Here is a 19,907-nt window from a genome sequence, read left to right on the forward strand (position 1 = left end):
AAGCAGAATCAGCAAAATACCTTGGAATCCCTCTTGACGGTAGATTAAATTGGAAGCATCACGTTAGACAAAAAGCAAAACACATTAGAACCAAAACACAACAACTATACTGGTTAGTCGGAAGATACTCTCAACTTGATCTAAAATCAAAGAGGTTGATCTATAATACAATTATAAAGCCAATTTGGACCTATGGGGTGCAAATATGGGGTTGCACTAAAAATGCAAATCAGTTAGTCATACAGCGTTGTCAAAACAAGGTTCTCCGAACCACGGTTCTCGGCATTAATCCTACCGACTGGCGAGTAACCAACTTTAGAAATCATCCCAGAAGACATCCGGTCTTACCCAACGTGGTTACTGGCGTGACTGGGATCATTTTCTTTGTCCGATTTTACACTCTTGCCTAGAACATTCACAAATTTTAAACAATCACAAACATAAATTTACGACCATGCCCCAGTAGGATTCGAACCCGAGGCTACCGCAACAGTAGGAGTACCGTCCCATCGCCTTTACTACTGCACCACCAAGCCGGCACTATTTTATTCTGTTTTATTAATTTTAATTCTAAATATTTCGGCTTTATATTTATTTTATTAAATGATTTATCACTATACCTTTTTAATTTTTAATTTTATTTTTAAAGAAAATAAGGACAATCTATTTTATTCGTTTATTATATTTTTTCTTTTAACAAACTTCCTTTTTAAGCCAACTGCTTAAACCTATCTTTAGTATTGTAGGGGTGACTTGGCTTCCTGCTGTAATTCGAAATGTATCCAGAGATATGCAAATCAGTCAAATATTTTTATGGAATAGAAAGACAAATTGTATCAAAAATATAGAGCGAATATAGGCATATTTTTATAGCATATTATTATATTGTTCTTTCCTTTAGTTTGATTTATTTTAATTAAGCTCGCAGTCCTTCAATAATCTATATATTAATCGGTTTGGTGAAAATTTTGCCTCCCTTTTTGAAAAAATTTGGCACGGGTAAAGCTTATATCGAGAATATCGAAGGATAGTGTTCGTCAAAATTAGGTGAGTGTTTGTTTTTTTTTCATTTAAAACGATATTAAAACGTAAAGTGAGTGGTTAAAGCATTGTTACTTTCGGTTACTCCGGTGTTTTTGGAATTATCCAAGAATTATGGCAAGTTTGGATAAAAAACGATTAAGAATAGTATGGTCACGTAAAGTTATATTTGAAATTTTATGTAAAATTAACCCGACATATAAGAAAATTTCATGTGAACATAGATTCTTCACTTCCAAGATATTTAAGTTTTCGAAATCACCTTTTGATTTAATTTGATGCCTGATGAAGTAAAAGTACAAAAAAAGAAAAAAATTTAAGGATTGATAAAATGGTTTAAGGACTGTATTAATTGATGTCGTTCTGGAGACATACTATATCATTGTACCGGAGGTCATTATAAAGCTTGTTAAGATTTTTCTGCAAGTTTTTTATTAATAAATGCATTCTTAACAAAACTCTAACCGAATATTGCACTTAATAAATCGCCAATTTGTCCATCAAAAGTTAAAATGAATATTGTTTAGAATATCAACAGTTATAAAGTAGTTTATTAGATTGTAATCCCTTATTTGTTAATGAATTGCTAGTTACCACTGGGTCATAAGATAACAGTTAAAAAACAGTAGATAAAAGCCATACAAGACAATCTAAACTTGAGCTATCTGCAAGTGCGGGATCGTAGAGTGAAATAAATAATCAAAGAACAATGCAATTTTTATAGGAATTAATATGAAATTAATTACAAAATTTTCATAGATGGGACATATAGGACAAACAGAAGAAACTATGAATTATTAACAGTAAATATGTAAACATTTTAAGGCATTGATAAATATTAAGATATGTGACTATATAACATTTTATTGTTTAAAATTTGTACCAACTATTTTGATTCTTTACTTTATAAATCCGTTTTGAAAAGTTAATAGTTAATTTATGATTGTAAAAACATTCCTTTAATATACGTTTTCAAATTGTTAAAAATTAATTATGTAATTGTGTTCGATTTATTTTAGTATACATGTCAAAGTCACAAAGTTCAGCGACGTAGTAATTTACTCCTAATAATACTTTGTTGATTATTTAATGTTAATGAAAATAAGATATCATTAAAAGCAATTTAAAAAATGTTAGTGAGTGTTAGTTCTTGAGATGGCTTTCATAGATTTTAATATGTTTTAATATACAGACATTTATTATTTCAGTTAATATTAGATATCAAATACATTTGTGATCTTATATTTAAAATGTAAAAACTAGTTTTAGTAACATCTCATTTTTAAATTAGTGCTTTTACTATATTATGAGAGAAATTTGATTAATTTAATATATTGTGGTCGAATCTCGACCACAGGGCGATCACTAGTTTCCATAAAAATCTCTTTGGGTTTGAATCATGTATCTCTATAGCTAGTATTCGTTTAATTTTCATTCATATTAGGCACTCCAGCGCATTCGATTGGTCCGAAATAAAACGTAAAATTAAAAATGTTAACGACAACCAGAGACCGCTCCGTGTAACCCTTCGGCGAAAATAAAATCAATTTTTTTTTTCCCAAGCACCGAGCAATCCATTTATTTTAGTGTTATTAATATTCCTCTCCATACGCAACCCCTTTCTGTTTCCGCATCCTGATGATGTTCGAGTCGGTCGTATCCGGGCATGGCCGTGTCTCCTCCTTCCCGCGACCCCTTGTTCGCCAAGAAGATTCGCGCGCATAAAATGCGACCGACCCCAGCGAAAAAATATGAACGTTTCGAAAACCGTACGTTAGCGGGCGTTACGATAATGGAGGGGTGACGGGGGTTTATGGAGTGCGTCATTACTGAATGTCATCGAACCGGGTGTCGTTCTTGTTATATTTTTCCGGTTGCTCATGGAGTTTTCGGCTTGATTTGTGACCACTTGACTCGTTTTTATGTAGCTATAGGTATGATTACGCATTACAAGCTACATGTAGTTTATTGCAATCGTACAATATCATCCGTTGTTCTTTATATAACAAACGCTCTATACCGTAAACACTCAGTAATTAACGTTGCTTTAATGTAGAAATAAAAATTTGTACCACAGGATAAAATGGAGTGCTTGGTAACGTAAGCAATATTCGCTCTCGATAATGTAAATAGTTCTTGGCAGTACGACGACCGGCGGTTAGTGCACTAACAGGTTAATTGAAAAGTCCCTGGCCTGACACATACACAAGCACCGAAGACGGTGAACGCAGTGAACGCCCCATAAGAGTTTGCTACCGCCGAAAATATTTAAAATATCCAAAAAATAATTTTGAATGACCGTAAATTGAAAGTGAATGAAATAGCGGACAATCTAAAGATACAACTGAATGTGTACATCATATCATTCGCGAATATTTGGGTATGAGAATGTGACGAGTTGATGATTCGGAGCAGGTTTTGAAGATTTGTTGCGTTGATATGTGACAACGGATGAAACACGGCTCCATCATTTCACTTCGAAGTCCAATCGACAGTCATCCGAGTGGATTGCATACAATGAAACCGCTCCAAAACGCGGGAAAACGCAACTCTCGCTCGCTGGCTGGCAATGTTATGGCGGCTGTATTTCGGGATGCGCATGGAATACTTTTCGTTGATTACCTTGAGAAAGGAAAGACCATCAACACCGACTATTACATAACGTTATTAGACCGTTTGAAGGACGAAATCAGAAAAAAAAACGACCGCTTTTGAAGGAAAGGAAAGTCCTGCTTTACCAAGACAATACATCGTGTCACAAGTCAGTGAAAACGATGGCAAAATCTATGAATTGGTCTTCGAATTGCTTCCTCACCAAACTTGCCGAGAAAGCGATATTACTTGCTTTAAATAGTTTCACAGACGCACGCCACATAATACTGAACGAACAATTCGGTTTCTGTGCCAAGCACTCACGCCTTTATCAAGCTGCTCTCGTCGCAGCAACAATCACCCAGGCATTAAGAAAAGGTTGAAAAACTGAAGACATCATTTTGCTTGGTCTACCGAATGATCTAATCTTCCTAATAGATTCATACTTGGAAGGTAATCCTTTCAAGTGAGGATCGGTGACGCAATCTCCTCTTGAAAACAGATTTCCGCAGGAGTCCTGCAATGTTCTTCATTAACCTCATTCCCTCTTCAACCTTTTATATGGCTGATTTCTCACTCCAAAAATATTCCCACACAGCATTTTATGCAAATAATACAGCTTTCTTTACCACCGGTTACAGTCCTGAAGCAATCCGCGACAAACTTCAAATTCCACTGAACCAGGTGATTGCATGGTACAAATTCTGGCGGCTACAGATATACCCTAATCTAGTAGAGAATGAATAGAGCAAAAATTTATTCTAATTCTCTTCTGGCTAGTCTGTTCCACCGCAAGGATGAGTTCCGCTCTTATCGCCTCCTAATCGATAAAATTCGTATCCCCTGCCTCCAGAAGCTCTCATAGTTCCAGTTCCTTCATTCCTACCGCAAGTTCCAATGGTCAGCCCAAATCCAGCACGCTATCTGCAAAATCAATGGCGTGTATACTCTACTCTTCCCACTCATCTGCAGAAAAAATAAACTCCCAAACTCCTAGAAACTCTGTATAAAATGCTAGTCCGTCCAGTCTGCCTCGTTGGAGCACAAGTGAGGTACGTCAACTTGAACTACTCCAAGTGTTCCAATCCAAAAAAGTACGCGCGTTACTCAATGCTCCATGGTTTACGAGGAACGTCAACATTCACCTCGAATCAAGCATCGCGTTCACGAATATGCTCAGTGTAAAGTTCTCCCTAGGCACCTTAGAACAGGACAACATCTTGATAAAATCACTATCCATCCACAAACCTCGGTAGATAACCAACTACGACAAACCTAGTGATAACCCAAGGTCTCTGTCGTCCGCAAAATACTTCACTATCCCGAACCCGAAGCGACATCAGCAAAAGGCCATTTTATTCTAGCTGATTCTAGCTCGTTTGATTCTGGAATAAGAAAAAAAAGCTTAAAGAACGGGCTAAAAAATTCAATGATTGGTATGTGGTGTTTTACACCTGTCTATATATGGTGATACATTATCAGCACAAGCAGGATTAATACAAACATAATGGTGAATATCAAAATTGCTTATACTCCAGCAGTTAAAATTTTATGGAACGGAGATAAGTAGTCGAATTGTGGTAAGGAGTAAGAGATGAAAAGTGAGGACGATGAGAACGTTTCCAATGAACTGACAGAAGCGCAAGCTATAGAAGTTTTTAACCAAGCTCTAGATTGGTCTGAGAAAAAAGAAATATCATGCAGCGATATTATAGTTATTCGTACGGTAGCAGGTATTGGAAGACCATGGTAATTTTCTTCTAACTAAAAATATTTATCGCTATTGAAATACTAATTTAGTATAATATATGAAAAGGTACTTTAAAATAGTATTAATTAGTTATTAAAATGTTGGTCATAAACCATTTTATTCCATCTTAATCTATACTATTTACTACCATACTAAGTTTTATTTCGGTTTTATAATATGTTATGTATCTTAAATTACCTATAAATAAGTTTTCTATTAGTCTACAATATCAGAATTCGGGCGGTAGATCTCAAATCTAGCTTTGTTTTGCATCTAACTCTTAATATCCATTATATCCAAAAATGATCAGTCAGTAAATGATAGATATCATTTACTAATTAATTATTTAAGCACGCATGATGAGCATAAGATAAACAAACTCGAAAAATATCGTTGATATCAACAATTTTAAATTATATGAAATTTTCATGGACAATATTAATTATCAAATATTAACGAGCAAATATTACATTACGAAACGGAGGTGAAACGAAAAAAAAAACAAACACCATTAGACCGGGACCACCCCGAACGGTCGGAATTCGAACGCAGAGAGATCAAAACGAACAACGTCTTAAATCAAGTAGGCCGGCTGATGAAACAAAGACACGATTGCGAACAAAAGTGAAACAACGCCGAAAAAATTACAATGCCGCCTTGACCGGGTGGGTGTGAATGAACATATCGTTACACAATCGCCGTAATATATCAATTTACGTCTAAACCTTTCAAAACACGTTTAATGTTAGATAGGTGTACAAAAAAAAAGAAATTTTATTATTAGCGTCACCCGGTTGACGAATTACGTTGCCCAATAACATATAAACTGATACCTATGCAATATAGTAGTTTCTCGTTTTTCTCTCAAGTTATTCAGCTTGGCATTTTATACCTGTTTTAAAACAAACTGTGTTTTTTATATAATATTATTTATAAAGGAATCAAATCGACTGGTTTTTATAAATTGTGTAATCGAATTGTTTTTTAAATAGCTTATTTAAAATGATATACAAAACTATTTTATTTTGTCTTCGCCGTTTATATACGGTTAAGCATGCACCCAAGCATCGAAGCAAGCAAGATCTACTGTTGCAGGCAGATATTCTAAAACTTTAAGCATGATAACCACACCAATTTTTATAACGACAACGCATAACAGACATGATGACTGTAACAAAGAATCACAAAAATATCTATATATTTAAAATATAATTAAATGATAGACATATAAGTTTTAAGTATAAGTGTGATTATTAATATTTTAATTCACAAATTAGAAGCGTTACGAAATATTGACGTCACTTAATGCTTACTATCACTTTTCCATTTCAAAACTTTGTTGCATGATTCTATTTTCTTATCTTATATTCCACAGTAAAAAAATCGGGTTTCTGTTACCAACGAAAGAAAACATAAACGAAATTTTGAACTGGAATATGTCCAGACAAATATAAAAATTTTCCTAGAAACAATACGTCGATAGTGACTTTAACTCAAATAATAATTTTAAAAATAATACTAGAATTTTATAGAAATAAAGGGAATGAGCATTCCAGACACCCTAACCATGAAATGTGGTAAAATATTGCTGAGTTTTGCTATTGCTGTTATTTGCTAAAATAAATCAAAATTGTATGCATGGCAAACGTACTGAAAAATGTTAGGGTACTAATTTGAAGATTCTTATGCAAACGTATTTCACAGGGTTACCAAAAGTTTAATATTATATAGTAATTAGTAATTACAATACCAAAGAGATTTAAATTAAGTACATATGATGATGGATGTCCAATTTTCTTAAACTTTTCATAATTCCGCGAAAGAAAAAAGTTACCTTGTGATATTTGGGTAAATAAATCGCACAAATTGTATATTTGCAGTTTATTTTAATAATAGCTTTACAAACTTATGTGTTTAGACTTTAACATATAAGTTCTCCTGTGAATTCTTAAACAATGGTAGATCTCTGCTTAGTTTCTTTTATCCTCTTTTGACTTCCCTGACAACATTTGGGTTCATGAATTATCTATACGTAAATATTGTTCGAAATATTCTGCATACGTTATGTATTTAGATATGCTTTAACATATAAGTTCTCCTGTGAATTCTTAAAAAATGGTAGATCTCTGCTTAGTTTCTTTTAGCCTCTTTTGAATTCCCTGACAACATTTGGATTCATGCATTGTCTATACGTAAATATTGTTCGAAATATTCTGCATACGTTATGTATTTAGATATGTTTTAACATATAAGTTCTCCTGTGAATTCTTAAATAATGGTAGATTTCTGCTTAGTTTCTTTTATCCTCTTTTGACTTCCCCGACAACATTTTGGTTCATGAATTATCTATACGTAAATATTGTTCGAAATATTCTGCATACGTTATGTATTTAGATATGTTTTAACATATAAGTTCTCCTGTGAATTCTTAAATAATGGTAGATTTCTGCTTAGTTTCTTTTATCCTCTTTTGACTTCCCTGACAACATTTGGGTTCATGAATTATCTATACGTAAATATTGTTCGAAATATTCTGCATACGTTATGTATTTAGATATGCTTTAACATATAAGTTCTCCTGTGAATTCTTAAATAATGGTAGATCTCTGCTTAGTTTCTTTTAGCCTCTTTTGATAATTCCCTGACATTTGGATTCATGCATTGTCTATACGTAAATATTGTTCGAAATATTCTGCATACGTTATGTATTTAGATATGTTTTAACATATAAGTTCTCCTGTGAATTCTTAAATAATTGTAGATCTCTGCTTAGATTCTTTTATCCTCTTTTGACTTCCCAGACAACATTTGGGTTCATGAATTATCTATAACTAAAAATTTTGTTCGAAATATTCTGCATACGTTATGTATTTAGATATGCTTTAACATATAAGTTCTCCTGTGAATTCTTAAATAATGGTAGATCTCTGCTTAGTTTCTTTTAGCCTCTTTTGATAATTCCCTGACATTTGGATTCATGCATTGTCTATACGTAAATATTGTTCGAAATATTCTGTTTACCATAACATATACATACTAGGCTCTAAAACTTAAACATAAAAAATTCATCACCTAGATGAATCATCATATATATATATATATATATATATATATATATATATATACATATATATATATATATATATATGTACGAGTGAATCTATTACATTATATATAATAAATAATTTTTCATATTATTCGGCATCTGAAAAAAAAAGAACCATATTTTTTGGATATATACACAATACACAAAACAAACAAGTGAACAGTGTTATATTATATTAATTACACTTTAAATGTAATTAAAGGTACTTAAAATAGTAAATCCTTACATTACAATAGTCTTAGTGCTGCGACTGAACTACCGACGATCCAACCATACCGGCTGGTTCGCGTCTTGCAATTTAACCTCATTTCTCTAACTCTTTATGCCTTAGAACGAAAATACTCAACTTGTTTGGAGCTTTAATCGATATGTAATTACAATAGGGACTCTTAAAACCATCGTTAAATATTGGAATGTTTAATTATAACACAAAATTATTAAAATAATGTATAAATAAGACCAGTATTCATACAAACCGTCCAGTGAGACCAAAACAACTACGTCATACTCAGATTGGAGGTGTTTTAACGCGCATTTTAAATTACACTATTTGAGACGTCAATTATTCTTTTAAATCTATCTTATTTGCAAAAATAACTTTTACTCCTGGTAATGAAAACATAGAATCGTCATAGGGTAGTTTTTCAAAATTAGTTACAAAATTACGGAAACAATTTCCAGTCCCTTGAAGAACACAGAAAGGATCCAAGAGACATTGAAAGTAAAAGTTTTTTATCCTGTATTGTCACTGGTAATGAAAAGTGGATCCACTACGATAATCCAAAGCGAAGAAAATCATGGAGACTACATAGTCACGCATCACCATCAACGGCAAAGCCGAATATCCACAGCTCCAAACCAAGGTTCCGTACTTGGTGGGATCAACTTGGTATGGTATGATATCAGGTGTTAGAACCTAATGTAACTATAAATGGGGATAGCTATCAACTACAATTGATGCGTTTGAGCCTAGCTCTGCACGAAAAAGGAAATTGTGCAAAGACACAATAATGTTAATATTCAACATGATAACGCACGATGTGCAAAACTCGTGTCAAATGTTGCAAAACTAGTGAAAACATACTTGGAGACATTAAAATATAAAGTGCCACCCCACCCATCGTATTATACAGACCTTGCTCCTTTTGATTACTACTTGTTTTTACATATGAGACATGTGACTTGTCTGAGAAGCGCTTCAGTTTTTATAAAGATGGTGTGGACAGCATTAAAAGACATAGTGTAATAGCTGACGATTTTTCTCAATAAAGTTTCAAATTAAATTAATAAAAGAGATTATATGTATTATAGAGTATACAAAATCTCAATAGTCTCTCTTTATATTATTGTTATATTTCTAGTTATTATAAATTAATGGAGTACATACGCAATATTTAGGAGAATTATTTTTAATCGCATAAAAAAGAAACACTTAATCCTCGTGACGTCTGCGAGTTCCATGTCGCATACGTCACGGCGGCAGGTTCTGGAGTGAGGGGGTGAAATTTCAACGTGTAGCGTAGCTGGCAACACAGCATGATCCGTCAAGGGCCTTGCCGCCTTTTAATTAAACGTTGGAAAAGCGGAAAATGTACGAAAATGGAAAGAGAAGGAGAGATGGAGGGATAGAGACAGTTTTCGGCAAGGGACTCCGTTCTCCGGTGGGCGAAATGGGTTATTTTTTGTTTCGCTATCTTGTGGGAGGAATGGTTTTCACTTGATGTGTGACGTAGGTATGACGTTATTTCGGCTTATATACAAGTTTTTTTATAAGCGTATTTAATCTGGATAAAAAGGATGAAAAAAATATGGGCTATTTTCATTTGCAACTTAATTATTATCGACTAGATAACGTAATACCATTGAATATCTTGACAATTTGTATTAATGACTCGATTATCATCTGTGTATCATATATTAATTAATAATGTCCTTTAAATAACAATTTAAAAAGTCAACGATATATATGATTTTTTAAAAAATATTCCAGATGTAAGATGATAAATCATTAGATCTAAGTAATGCCACGATTTGAATAATGAACAACAGCTCTTAACTTAAAACTTAATGGATGAGGAGAAAAATATATAGTAGAGGCGAAAAGAAGAATAAAGTATTAGAAAAGCTTCTCCTCAAAATACCTGATAATATTGAATCAATACGAATCACAAAACGTTGGAAATTTTGAAATAAATGATAGCAGACATAGAAAAGAGCGAGGTAGATATAGTAAAGTGGATGAAAAAACATAAAAGAGAAGGAAAGCAAATAATATTGTCGCTAACTGAAAAAGAAAGGCCATAAGAATGACTGAAATATAAGAAAAATGTGAAAAAATCTAACATAGGAATTTAGAAATATCTGGACGGATAAATACATATCTGAGATTTCAGCAGAGGTAAAAGCATAATGAAAATATTTTTTTACAAAAAGTTATTCAATAATATTAGAACTACAGTTAAAGATCAGAAGAGAAATTGTAGAAAAAGGTAAAAGATATAAATTATAAATGTTAAAAAAATATGGGCTATTTTCATTTGCAACTTAATTATTATTGACTAGATAACGTAATACCATTGAATATCTTGACAATTTGTATTAATGGCTCGATTATCAGCTGTGTATCATATTTTAATTAATAATGTCCTTTAAATAACAATTTAAAAAGTTAAGGATATATATGATTTTTAAAAAATTATTCCAGATGTAAGATGATAAATCATTAGATCTAAGTAAGCCACGATTTGAACTAACTGAAAAAGAAAGACCATAAGAATGACTGAAATATAAGAAAATGTGAAAAAATCTAACATAGGAATTCAGAAATATCTGGACGGATAAACACATATCTGAGATTTCAGCAGAGGTAAAAGCATAATGAAAATATTTTTTTAAAAAAGTTATTCAATAATATTAGAACTAGAGTTAAAGATCAGAAGAGAAATTGTAGAAAAAGATAAAAGATATAAATTATAAATGTTAAAGGTGGCCCTGCTGCCAATGAAATTGCATGCATTGTCCAATTTTCTTTTTCATACCAACATTACAAAACCTCAACCAATGAAGCTAATTCCATACGGAAGGGTTAAGTCATGCCTTTAGTTACTTTATAACAGCAGTTCGTAAAAGTTTTAGTTAAAAACTGGTATATAAATGAGGTGACATTAACTGGTCACAGACCTAACGTTTCCTTCTGGGGATACCTTAAATGTAAAGTTCATAATGCAAACCAGAATCTACAGAAGAATTAAATTATAAAATATATAATGATAATATTGTTAATTATAGTAAAAACCCTTCATCGAGATAATTAAAGTAACTTTACTAGCTTGTTGTTGAACAACTAAATGTTGAATAAATTCAACTCCTTCATAACGTCCACTAAGAAGTAGACTTAAAATAGTGTTAGGCTTAATTAAACCACAAGCCACATTTTCTTTTTTTTTACTTTTTACATCTCTTGTCTTGTTGTTATTATGTTATTATTTATATGCTAAAAATGTTATTTCATTACAAAGGTAGAAAACATTGTAGCGACCTTGAGGCATGTCGAATTTTACATAGTGGAATAACGGTCTACAAAATACCCAGAAATATAATCCCAGATGTTGAACACGGGCGGGGTGCCAGCAGCGCCAACTAGAACCCGATAACGAATATCTAGCAACCCCGAAACGTTTATCTGGGATGTTATTGAAGGGCATTTCCATTCATTCAGTACCCAACCATCGTTTGGTTTAGACATGCAACCATCGACTGCCCAAGCCTCGTCTCCAGGTAACAGCCTTGCCAGTCTTTTTTTTAACATTTGTATTTTTACATTTTTATATTACTTCAATAAATAACGGTCACATATTTTAAACACCATTGTTTCGTTTCGTTTTATCTCCATTCACCTAGCCACATCATTTACCCTAAAACATTATTGACCGATATTACGTATTTCCATAATCAGTTAATATAATAAATATTAATCTGTAAAAATATCCAAAAACTATATAGTTTGACCAAATAACAACAAAATCATTATTAAATTCATATTACAACAGAAGTATCATAGTTTAACACCTCCAAATAGAAAGATTGATTTAATTTTGACAGTTAACAGGCACGTTAATATTAAGAAACAAATTTACAATATATTGAATATAGGAAATATAAAATATCACTTTATGATCACTGTGATGTTTTAATTCATAAAATGAAAATACATGGCAATAGGTCCGAAATATTTTCATTGTTGGATGGCATGACTACAATATTTCCTTTTACTTGTATATTTTTAAAATCCTCAGGAAGAAGCAAAAAAACTATGAAAAAACTCAATGACAATAATAACACCCATGGTCACGGCTATTATAATCCCACAAAGAATCCAACGGAATTGAGTATCTTTCAAACAAAAACACACAGTCGCACGAAAAAAACAATCAATTTTGAAATGATTCAATGTCAACTTAGCTTGTTTGTTTCTCATCAATCGCAACCTGACTATAGTTGGTTGATGAATAAAAGAAAACAGAGGACAGACAAATAATCTCCAAGGCGAGACGACGCATCATTTTTATCTTCTTCCCCTTCAATTCCGTCGCTTTGTTAGCAGCCTCGCAGTTTCTGTGTTTGTCTTTTGTACATACTGAATCGAATATACCGAACGAACCCAAATAATATCGATCCGAATGATGCTTGTTATTATAAAGTTTAAATATTATATTTTTAAAATGTCGAAGGCGAATGACTATGGGACTGTCCAGGCATTGAACTAGCTAGGATAAAATTTAAAAAGTGAATGAGTTAATGTTACGGGATTTAAAAAATATCCTCATTTATAAAAATGCTTGTTCATTAAATAGGTAGCGACATTGTACAGTTACTGAAGCCGGGGTCTCGAATAAAATCGCTGAAATTTATAATTGGTTGCTTTCGGACTTGTGGCGAAGAATTTACATCATTAGGTCGTGTCGTTGCCCCGGTTAATAAAAAGCTCTTGCACCAGTTTCGTTAAGTACAGCATCTTCCATACCGATCATGCAGAAAAAAATTATATAAATGTAGATTATTTGTTAGACTATTAAGTTTCATAGATTTATAGAGTATTTATATATTAATTTAAGTTTATTACAGGGGTAGACAAAATAATATGAACACCATGCACCATATTACATTTTACGACGGTATCCACGATAATGACAACTTACACAAAACCTGATGAAATATGATTACAGAAGAGAAATAGTGGGCGAAACCCAAAATTAACTAACAGAGGCTGATAAATATTCAGAAAGGTTTTCGTCAAAAAGCATTAAACTACCCAATGACAACAGAATTTTCATTCACACAATTCACCTGGATTTCTGCGAATGAATATATCGACATCCTGAATGATAAAGATATTACTATGACAAAATATTGTTAAACACTGCCAGATTTCAAGATGATAATGCGCCCATGCATACTGCCAAAAAGGTTCAGAGAAGAGCAGAGATGAGAAGTAGATTTCCATCTCCAACGTCACTGTATCAATAAGCGGATGTTTTGATACAATTATGATACAACATTCTGTTGAAAAACGAGTCTATTCTACTCGCACGAAGAATTTCTAGATAGAAGCTGTTTTAAAAGCAAATGATGGTTCAACGCATTATTGGTAAATAAATATTATGTATCTCAGAGGTTCAAATTATTTTGTCCATTCTCCGTAAATATTTTATTTATTTTTACCGAAAGAAAATTAGAATTTCTTATATATCTTATGTATAAGCGGTAAATGAATTTTGGATTTGTTTTTAAAATCCCCTAGATTTTTAAACTCATAAGACCATTTCTATTATGATATCGACGTCAACTGCTGCCGATCTATTGTTCTATTTATTTTTCTTGTTACATATACTGGTTTGTGCAATAAGTCCTTTCATTTAATATATATGAAATATTTATTATTATTTAAAATACATATTATTACTGAACTTAAGGTACCTAATATTTATTCTAGTGATACTCAAATGGCTTCTAACTTTATGTTTTAATTAAAACTCACAACGGTTGACCACCTCATCCACATACCCAGTCTCATCCACATTCGAATACACTATTACGTTCTGAAACTAAAGTATTTCAAAAAATAAAACGACAAAAACCACTAATTTGTCGAACAAACCTCTTATTAAGAATTCTAAAATATTTGGTATTTTTCATCGTCCGTCATGATTTGTTATAGAGGTTGTTTCTTTTTTTCGGCTCTGATTTGCTCTGTTCTTTCCTAGTTCCATTTTCACAAATTACTAATTACCAATAACTCCTTCTATCGCACTCGATTGTGACTGTTTTGTTCCTTTTGAAAGAACTTCCATGTTCCTTTGATGTTTAGATGTGTGTTACTGCCGTATTAACATTCGAAGTGTTTGAAATGATTTCAGATAGTACAACAGGTACTCTAACTTTACCATGTACCCGCTTACAAACTCCAATCTATAGTAGTCTTAATTTTAAATGAATTTATTAATTTAATCTTGAAATGTACTTGGATTAATTCACGAGGCTATTGAACACCATTTAATATGCACAATATTATTTTTAATGACGTGTTAAGTCTCCATTTACTATAATAGTTTCCAGTGGAATGTTGTCTCATTCTTGTGACCAAACATCCACAATTCTACTCCACATTATCTGCTTTAAAACTCCCCATAATCGTTTCTGTTATGTTGAGGTCTAGTGATTGTACTGGTCAGAGAAGATGAAACTCTGATGCCCTTCAAACCAAGACTACCCTATATCGAAATTATCGAGCTTAGATTAACATAAACTTAGGTTTATACTAACCTCTACACTTCACACATGGTCATGTTCCTTGGTCCATTAGGACTGACTTCCGACTAACCAATAGAGTTGTTTAATTTTGTGTCTAATCTCCTCGGCTTTTGACATAGACAGATCTCGATCTAATTATGTATATTTTCTAGTCTGTATTCTATTTTAAGATGTTGTTGATTGACACTTGACTCTATGACTCTAGAGATATGTCATCTGATATAATAATATAACCACGTCATCAAATGTTCCAAGTACTGTTTCTTTTACTGTTGTGATGTCAATAATGTAAAACAGATATAGCAGTGATCCCAAAAGAATATGAACCCAGCAATTGACCATAACTCCACGGCAACAATTTGCTCTTCTTGCATATTAATCTCATACCTGGTTAATCTTTTCAATAACCTTCAGACGATTTTTCAATAACCGCCGGTACTCTATACACTTAGTCCATTAATGAAGGGCGATTATTAAATCAAATCTGGTATATTTATAAGAAGTTTAACACATACGAACATTAATGAAAATATTTTGAATATTACATGTTTTTTTTTAATTTCCTAGGTTTTTATCTGCAATATTGTGTATTTATCAGTACCAATTATGTTAATATATCTTAAAATATAGTTGCGTTTAACCCATTTCTGTTCAATTATGCCTGTATATGCCGGTTTATTTTAGTTTAAGTTAAAGCAAAAAAAAGATCAGTCATAGGTTACCATCTACGTAATTTAATGATCTACAATTCATATTGTAAGTTACCTAGATACCCGGTAAATACATATTTACCAACACCGGCAGATTTCTAATAAGTTTAACTATTTCTGCTGATTATCGTTGTTTATGGTCGAGAATGGCCAATAATAACAGTTAGGTATAGGTGGGCAAATCCGTAAATTGTACGGTAATATGCAACCGACCTCACATTCGCAAGTCATCAGCTAACGGCACGAGTTAACTGGTTATATTCCGGCCGGTGTGCGTCGAGTCGACGCAGGCCTACTGGATACATTTCCAGGTACATAATTGCCGTGGTAAGTTTCAAACAAAAAACTAGTTATATAGAAATTATCGTAATTAAAAAAAAACTATTTATTTGAATCAATAATAATCACTTTCATGATGTCTTTTCTCTTATTATTTTATTTCTAAACAGAAGGGCTCTGCAATAAGCAACTGGCCAAGGTCAGAGATAGCTGTTAGTCTACCAGCTACTAATAATTTCCCATTTCTCTGGCAACATGATGATACCGTACGGAAAGGTTGATGTCGCTTCAATTTAGCACTTCTTCAGTATTTTGAAAGCGCGAGATGCGGGGTATACAATTAATAAGCGGCTATATCTGGTGGGTACATTGGGAGCGAAAGAATTTCTCATCTACGCCATTCTTATTAAACAATGTATGACCGAGCATTGTTATACAAAGTCGACTTTACGTTTCGTACTATCTATAACTGATCCTTTTTGCAACAGTGAGTGTCTCGTAATTCATTGTTTCCAAACTTTTTTGGCATTTACGTCGATATCTTCACTTTTAAATTGTTGAAACGATAACAAAAGCGATAATTAAGATTAGCAACAGATGGCTGAGCAGCTTTACGATAAATTTATAAAAGTGTTTTGATGGGCTTTGACAGCATATTAAACAACGAAACTAATATAAGTTGAACGTAGAATTTTAAGCGTTCCATGATTGACATCGGTATACACTGAGTAATTCAATGCTGCAAAATGGAGAACGTAGAAAAATTTCAAAATCATCAAATTTAACAGTTGACATTGGTATTTGGTATTTTCACCAATAGATATCGCTAAGCAAAATACATATAAGCTCCTAATATTTCAAATAAATTTTGGTTTGTTGAAATTAAAACATTTTAGTTTAAGAAGTCGATCTCTACAAAAACACTAATAGGATGAAATATTCTTGAAAAGTGTGCAACAACTGATAGGTGCGGTACTATTTTATTGAGCCGTTTCAAACAAAACTATTTTCAAAATACCTTTCTATTTTACAATTCAATTAAAATAGTAATTCCATGGAAAAAATAATGAGAAAATTGCAGATTCGTATTTCGGTTATTACGCGAATTAAGTACTGAAATATCACATCTTTTAGAGGTCGGAGAAACGTAATTCAATTAAAAAAGTAATATATTAAAAACCATTTTTTCTTTAGCTAGTTATATTTCTGTTTATATTAAATAATATCTAACACTTCTATCTTTAAATTTAACTTAAAAATAGATAAAATGTAGTTACACACCTTTACTAGCATTGTCTAATATTAAACAAACTCTACGCCCACAGTCTTTACAACATATTTCTAAATATTACTCCTATGTAACTAATCATGTAATGTATTACTAAATAAGACTTATCTTTTTTTTTAATTTGCTATAAATTAGACTAAATTTTTGAAATATTGCAGAGGGTACATTAGGGTCATATTTAATATAACATACCCGGGAATAATTAATCGATGAGTTTTTGTCACTTCTCTACCAAAACCACATTTTCGTCATTTTCAAGTAGTCAGTTCAGTAAAATTTTTCTCTTTTGAAGCTTTTTACCCCGTTAAGACAGTATTATAAGTTGTTTGACTAGGTTCGTACAAATCATGACCACACAACTTTTTAGGCATCCATGAGGGCTCTATAATAGTACATCAGGCTTCTCCGGGTACCAACGATTCATTCACACATTATTGTTATACTTGATTCATTTTTCACCATCCGTAATCATTTGTTTCAAAATTCGCTAGATTGCGTTTCGTTTCAGTAGCTATTTGGAAATAGAAATTCTCTGGCAAATCTCTAATTGTATACTGCCAATTTATGTGGACGTAAGGATTAGCCTTCTTTTGGTATTAATTATTATGTAAATGATTTAAAACAATTTGATAATATATATTTATTATAGAATCTATGTCGCGAGATGTAACCTTTCAAAAACCGTTACAATATAGCTTCATTAAATAAGTATTGCCAAAGTATTGTCAGCATAGTTTCGTTCATGACTTTACATTAATACCAACATTCCAAATGTCTGCTTTAGATTTTCGACATTTTTCTTGTACAACAATTTATCTTTGCTTTCAAGAAAATTGCTCGTATGCGTAAAAAAGTAATCATTAAAAAAGAATTCTTATTTAAAAGAGCGGTAGTGTGAAAATTGAAAAATCTCACCTTTGCTCATAATGGACTTACTTTTTATGTTATTTTAGTTTGGTGCAATGGTTACATGAAAGCATTAGTCTTTAAAATTGTGGATAAATATATCCTAAATACAAGAGGTTTTTTTTCAAAATATACTTACACGTATTTGAGAGCCTATCCTATAATCATCAAATATTATTAATATTTCGGATAAATTGATTCGATTGTTTTATTAAAGCTTTGTCTAAATATGACTGCGACACATGATTTGACCGTACATGGTATGGGAATGGAATCATCTTGTCGCTTCTTGCGCAACTTTTCGAAATATTTTCTTGTCCTATTTCGTAAAAATACGAATGACCTGCTGTCGTTTGCGTAATGCGGCAACACCGCGCCAACTCCTACGAGCACCACGGCTGGGAACGATCGTCGAAGTCGAATTAGTTGGATCTGATGGCCGGGACCCTCCCTCTAGGTTTCCAAAATCATGTCTGTAACAGAAAGTCAAAGTATATCACGTGATTTAGTTTACAAGATATTTCTGTAAAAATTAGATTTAACAATAACATTGAATAAACCTTTCAATAAGGAAAAAGTGGGGAGAACAAGTTCTAATCCCTTATAGAAGGAAAAAATCTACCCCCATAAGCTTTGAGACAGACTTATTTGTTTGTCAATTTGTTTGATTAAAGAGCTCCCTTGACTGAGAGATAATTATTTTCTTGATTCCTCAGTGTGCCTGTTGCTTCTGGTCGCAACCTGTTAAAGAGTCAAGGAGGGGGAAAGATACAATTTCAAGTTGATTTAATTTGATTAAATTATTGTACATAAGTAGTTAAATTGTTTGCTTTTTTATTGTTCTTTAGATGATATAACATATGAATTAGTCTCCAGCTTAACTAAGAAAACGAACTGTTTTATTAATTTGATTTTGATCATCAACGTACTCTCTTTCAAGAATAATACATTTGTAATAACCCTTTTAATTCTGTGGTTCTTCTTTTGAAGAAATAAAGGCCTCACTTTCGGGAATCACTACATCTTTGCACATCTACATCAAATATGGATAGCATTAACTTACCTATTGTTTGATGTGTGTTTATTATTTTACCATTCATAAACCAGAGCCCACTCTGCCGGTGATTTTTAATGTTTGCATAAGAGCGGCTACGTGTTTGATACATCGCATGCTAAACAAATAATGTTTATTTCAGGTGAATAGCTCAAGACACCGTTCTAAATCCTTCACATTTCCACTGCATGTGTCGGCATTTACTTCAAAACTAACTTCCGAATCTTCAAATATTCATAAACTTCTCTGATATTTTTAACATATCTAAATCCATATAATAACAACCGTTAGTTGGAGTTATATGGAATTTAGATGTATATTGTTTGATGGTTAACGGTAAAATAATGTTCGTTGATTTACAATACATGGCA

Source organism: Rhynchophorus ferrugineus, unplaced genomic scaffold, assembly GCF_030347505.1.
Source record: "Rhynchophorus ferrugineus isolate W39M unplaced genomic scaffold, kcgeb_rfMv2 rfM4, whole genome shotgun sequence".
NCBI classification, from domain to species: Eukaryota; Metazoa; Arthropoda; class Insecta; order Coleoptera; family Curculionidae; genus Rhynchophorus; species Rhynchophorus ferrugineus.